The 6,489-nt window shown below is 34.8% G+C and overlaps 1 pseudogene; it reads left to right on the top strand.

The window, feature by feature from the left end:
* The first annotated feature begins 972 nt into the window (after positions 1–972).
* Positions 973–2,473, top strand: LOC120126970 (annotated as a pseudogene).
* The last annotated feature ends 4,016 nt before the right edge of the window (positions 2,474–6,489 follow it).

Raw genomic sequence — 6,489 nt, forward strand, 5'->3', positions numbered from 1 at the left:
AGGCAATTTCAGTTCAGTAAATGTTTTTAAGTTGATGTGACATATTTGATTCATATATCGAGACGTATACGGGTTAAGGGTGTTACACGAACATCACCTTTAAAAAACCTGACCCGATTGATCCGACTCCAATTTTTTTTTTTAAAAAACCTGACTCGATCGGATCAAATCGTGTCGAAACCCATCAGATTTGGTTCCCATACCCATCCCTAGATGTTAGTGTGATCCAAATATTATTACACCTCTAAAAGACTCAAACATTAATTAATCAACAACTGAAGAAATGAACTAGGGGTATTGAGTGTGGTTCTATTTTTCACTTTTTTATATGTTTCAAGTACTTTTTATATTTTCATTAATGATATAATTTTATATTTTTAAAATTTTATATACCTAAATTTTGAATATATATATATATTATTTATAGCGTTAACATGAAATTTTACCTTCGTTCATAGTCCATAAAAATCTTTATCATTATATTAATATGAAGGTATAGTTGGAGATGCAGGCCGAAATAGAATAAGGTATCACTCATTTAATGCGTTTTGCATGGGTCTCTTCTTGTAGCTGTCATTGAACAATGCCATTTATTTCCTTCATAAAAAAACTGTTAAATTTAAATTTTAATAAGTTTTGGATAAACACATTGATTTAAACCATTGATGTTCTATATATTACAAATTATTGATGTTCCACCAATTCATCGTCAACCCTAAATTTACCTTTTTCACGATCATTATACTTGTCTCATAATTAACATAGGATAATGGATTTAGAATTCAAAAACATATGATTTCATTAGATAATTGGATTAGTGAGAGAAAATAATAATAAATAAAAAGAAAGTGGAAGAAGAATGTTGAAAGATGATAAACATGATAATGAATGTATGCATACAATAAATGTAGATGCCTCCAAATTCTGACAAAGAAACTTGTATATTCCCTCAACTCAAATCCCCTAGGGATGATGGATTGGGACCCACCATTCCATGAAACCTACAAGGCCCTTTACGCCTCGACGACCGAGACATCTCCGAAAGACCTCGACCGTCCCACCGCAGTCGAGGAATGTGAGCTTCCGTTGATCAATCTAAGCCGGTTATGTCTGGAAGACGAGGTCGAGAAGGAAAGTTGCAAGGAGGAGATAGCTAGGGCTGCAATTAAATGGGTTTTTTTTCCAAGTGATTAACCATGGGATCTCAAGGGACGTATTCGATAAGATGAGGGAAGAGCAAGCGAGTGTTCAAGCGACTTTTTTACAACAAGTGCAGGGAAGACAAGTTCATGAATTTCTCTGCTGGTAGTTACCGTTGGGGAACACCAACAGCTACTTCGCTAAGGCAATTACCATGGTCCGAAGCTTTTCACATTCCCATGACCGATATCTCCAGCTTTGGTGCCTTAAATACCACTTTCAGCTACTTACAAAACGTTCCTTAATCTTCGTTGCTAGACAGTTTATAGAATCAACTTGTTTTATGTCTTGTTTAGGATTGAGACAATGAATATAGCTGCTGAGATTGCATGTCGGCGTAGCTTAGCTATAGTTTTGTTATTGATGTAGCAAAAAGTGTCCTGATCTAAACTTTTGAAATATTATATCAGACGAGCACATTGAACTTTGCTCATTGAAGGGTTCCATTTTCTTAATACATGATTTATATTATTGTTACTAACTACTGGATTGTAATTTGGACCCACTTCCTCATACTTGGGAGATTCTACTTTTTATCTCGTTATGTAGAAAACTAAGCACTAATTCTATTATTATTACTCATTTCATTTCTGGATATAAATTATAATGTCTAAACTCTAAAGTACCCGTAATCTCGTTTGAAGTTCATCGGTGGAACTGTTTGCCACAAAAGTTGCGAATCTTGCTCAGGAGTTAGCCCAAATTTTGGCAGAGAAATCAGGTCATAACTACACTTTCTTCCAAGAGAATTCATTGTTGAGCACTTGCTATCTCCAGCTGAACCGATACCCGCCGTGCCCCGTCCAGTTGTTCGGTCTAATGCCGTACACAGACAGCAATTTCCTCACCGTATTGCACCAAAACCAAATCGGAGGATTGCAGTTAATGAAAGATGGCAAATGGATTGCAGTTCAGCCTAATCCCGATGCTTTATTCATCAACATTGGAGATTTATTTCAGGTAATTTCAAATCATTTGTAATTACAACAGTGATTTGTCGACGCTTTTCATGCTAAATAATTGGCTTTTTGTTCTGCAGGCATGGAGCAATGATCGTTATAAAAGTGTGCAACATTGTGTGGTGACAAATCCGACAAAAGAAAGGTACTCGGCTGCATATTTCCTTTGCCCATCGTATGAGACTGTGATAGAGAGTTGCCGCAAGCCCTCGGTTTATAGAAGGTTCAGCTTTAAAGAATATAGACAACAGGTCCGAGAGGATGTTCAAAACTATGGTGATCATAAAGTAGGGCTTACAAGGTTTCTTGTATAAAATATATTCACCATATTGAGTAAACCATATATAGTTGGTTACTGATTGGTCAGCTGAGGTGAGAGTATAAATGTAAAGTTAATTTTTCAATCAAATAAAGGAATGTACTATTTATATCTTTTTCTTCTTCTCCTTAACTTTTAACACAATCCTCTTAGTTTTCATCTTTCTATAGCTAGTTTCTTGTCGTTATCGAATAATCTATTATGATATTAGAACTAATCAATTGTCAATTTCTCATACCATAGATAGTATTTTCGTTCAAAGTATAATATAAGTATTACGTTGTTAAATTTATTTTTCTCCTCAAAATAATAATACATTTACCAACAAGAACGTAAAGGTAAATGTTATGCTTGATGATATAAAAGCTTCCTCGTTTGAAAAAATATATCTTGTTTATGCTGTAAAGTCATCGTTTGACAACTCATGTCCTTAATTAGCTTTAAAGCTTATTTTACCACTTTCCACTAATCAGCATCTAATGATAACAAAAAGTAATAAAATAGGTATTTAAATCAGCACTCGATCTATACCATTTTTAGATTCTATTCTAAAAGGCTGTCCACTGCCAACCTTATAATATTTTCAGCCCAATTGTATTAGTGAGGCTCCTTAACACTATTGTTAGGCCAAATTGGTGGGCTGACTTGTCCTTGTTTCACCGTTTTTTACCCAATAGGGGACCCACCGTAATATTTTGGCCCAATAGGACACCTGAAAAATTAAATTGGGATCTATGGCATCTTCTACATTCTATGATGAACTCGTCACGTTGATGTGACAAGTTTCATGAAATATAATTTTTATATTTCGGGCCCAATAATTTAATATTTCCTGTAAAATTCGCCATCTCGAGGTGACAAGTTTTATTAAAAAATATTTTTTTTCATATTATTATGTGAATTTAAAGTTGGAAAGAAAAAAAATACAATTGAACTCGTCACATCGAGGTAACGAGTTCTGTTAGATTTTTTTTGAAAAGAAGTACAAACTTAATATATTAGATTAGACTTTCATAAATGCACATTAGGAAGAAAAAAACTATAAACTTAATACTTTAATATAAGGACGTAAATAGTTGAATAAATAGTTGACATGTTTAAAAAAACTCAAGCTTTGGAAGTGAAAGATTGAAGGTGTTTTGGGGTTTTTTTTTGCTTCAATAGTAGAGTAAAATGGCTTTCAACTCACACATATTAATAGCAGATGTATTAACAACAACGTCGGGTGTAAGTGGAGGATACGTGTCTCATACCTATAGCTAAAGATGTTATGGGAAGTGACAAGGTTCCACAACCAGCACAGTTGCACGTTCAACTCCTTAACAAAAGACCACAAACACATAGATTTCGATGTCATTTGTGCATACGTGAAGCTACTGGTGGATAAAAAAATCCAAGAATCCTGGTATCAATGATTGTGGCATCAATACAAAATACATTTGGGTATATTCCATCTTATTACAAGTCTTGGATGGCCAAACGGAAAGCTATGACACTATTATACGGTGATTGGGATCAGTCGTACAATGAGCTGCCACATTTGTTGCACGCAATGGAATATTTCATTACAGGGACCATTGTTCGCTCCTACACTTATCTTGCAACCGCATTAGATGAACAAGTTATCCCTGGGAAGAGAGTTTTCGGAGGTTTGTTCTGGGCTTTCAAGTCACAAATTAAAGGCTTTAGTTAATGCAAATAGATGGTTCAGGTGGATGACACTTTTATGTGCGGCTTATACAAACACGTCCTTACGATAGCTGTTGCACAAGATGGTGATAGAAACATATTCCACATTGCCTTCGCCATTGTTAGGAATGAGTATGAGGAAACGTGAAATTTCTTTCTATCAAACTTGCACTCCCATGTTGTCACTCAAGATGGGATTTGTATGATCTCAGACCGTTCACATGGGTTGTTGGCCACAATTGACAGGCTGGGAAGTATGTGGTCGCCTCCGCATGCATTTCCTGCGTATTGCATACGCCATATTGCTTCAAATGCTATGACGAGGTTCAAGAATAAAAAGATAAAGAAAGATATTATCAATATGGGTAACTTATTTAGTTTTACCCTTCGTTTTTTGGTCTTAGTCTTCATTTAAAATTATTATACTTACATGTAACTATTTTTCAGGCTTTGCATTGCTACAACTGAGCTTTCGTGCAAGATTGAAAATCTGAAAAAGTATGGAGATGAGGTGTATAACTTTGCAGTTGAGATACCCCGAGAAAGATGGGCACATGCATATGATGATCAAGGTTGACGTTATGGTCATATGACAACTAATCTTGCCGATTGTATCAATTCAATGCTAAAAGAGAATAGACATCTTCCAGTGGCAAGTATTGTTCGGGAGACATACTTCAGATTGGGTAAAGTTTGGGTAGACAAAAGTGCCCATGTAGAGGTAATGCTCAACGAAAGTAGAAATTGGGCTCTAGATCTAGAGAAAGCAATGACCAAAAATCAAACTCATGCGACATCAATGTATGTTCGTAATTTCACCAGACTAAAATTTGATTATATTGTCCAAGCACTTGTTCGACCATATGAGGGTGGGACTTCTGCCACCTATACTGGTAATCTAAATAGAAGATGGTGTGATTGTGGTTGATTTCAAGCCTTCATATACCTATGTGCTCACGTGGTTGCTGCATGTATGCATGTGAATGTAGACTCATACATTAACGTTGATGATTGTAATAGCTTGCATACTATGCACAACATATACAGTTACGAGTTTAAGTATCTCCATAACGATGCATATTGGCCACCTAATGTCTCTGAAGAATGGTTGTCTAATCCGCAATTACGAAGGAAGTTGAGGGGTTGTCCTGAATCTAGTAAAAAAAATACTAATACGGATAACTCTCAAAGAGAGCAAGGTCTCCAGAAGCTATATGGCCACTGCAGAGGTGAAGGCCACAATAGGAAACACTGTTCACATCTCTCAAGATATCGATCAGGCTGATAATCCTTATGTTGATCAAGAATAGACTTATTGATTGAAATTGTCTTATTTACGTCCTTATTTTAATGTATTAATTTTGTAGTTTTTTTTCTTCATAATGTGCATTTCTGAAAGTCTAATCTAATGTTCATAGTTTATTGTTCTTTTCAACATAATCTACCACATTTCGGAGATGAAAAAAATCTAACAGAACTCGTCACCTTGACGTGATGAGTTCCTATGTATTTTTTTTCTTTCCAACATTAAATTCACATAATAATCTAAAAAAATATATATTTTTTCAATAGAACTCATCACCTCGATATGATGAATTCGCTCTAGACTGTAAAAAATACAATAGATCCCAAATTAATTTTTGAGGTGTCCTGTTGGGCCAAATAATTACAACGAGTGCCTTATTGGGCCAAAAAAAACCTTGTTTCCCGATACCCAAAACTAAAAAAGAATGCATGGGTCCAATACTGATTATAATCCCTCTATTATACTGAAATTTGATGTTTCACTTCCACTTTAATTTGATACCATGGGTTATTATATTTTTATATCCAAATTGATAATATCATTAGTTGTTCATGTGAAATGTCTTTTGAAGTAATTGTAAATTTGATATGTAAATTTACTATTGATTGAACATTATTGATTAGATTTTCATAAGATTCTGATTATATATAATAAAAACAACGAAAAGGAATATAACATGGTAATTTTAACGACAACAACTAATTTGACACTTTCCCATCTGTATTGGTTCCACTAATTGACAAGGTGAAGTATATCAGCAAAATTGTACCCACGCTGGACCTGTCAACAGAAAATAGAAAAAAAAATTCTCACTTTCAATGCGTAATAATAGCTTAAAAACTTGTAGTCATGGCTTGAAAACTTACAATGTGGCGAAGAACAAGAGAATCCTCTTGGGGTCTAGTAGCCATGGTGGAGGAGATCGCTTCATACTATTTCTCCTTAAACTCATCATCAATCTGCTTTCAGTTGCAGCACTGATATTGTTTGATGTAAAGCTGATCTGTCGATTGCTC

This window comes from Hibiscus syriacus, unplaced genomic scaffold (assembly GCF_006381635.1).
Source record: "Hibiscus syriacus cultivar Baekdansim isolate YM2019G1 unplaced genomic scaffold, ASM638163v2 tig00001478_pilon, whole genome shotgun sequence".
Classification (NCBI taxonomy): domain Eukaryota; kingdom Viridiplantae; phylum Streptophyta; class Magnoliopsida; order Malvales; family Malvaceae; genus Hibiscus; species Hibiscus syriacus.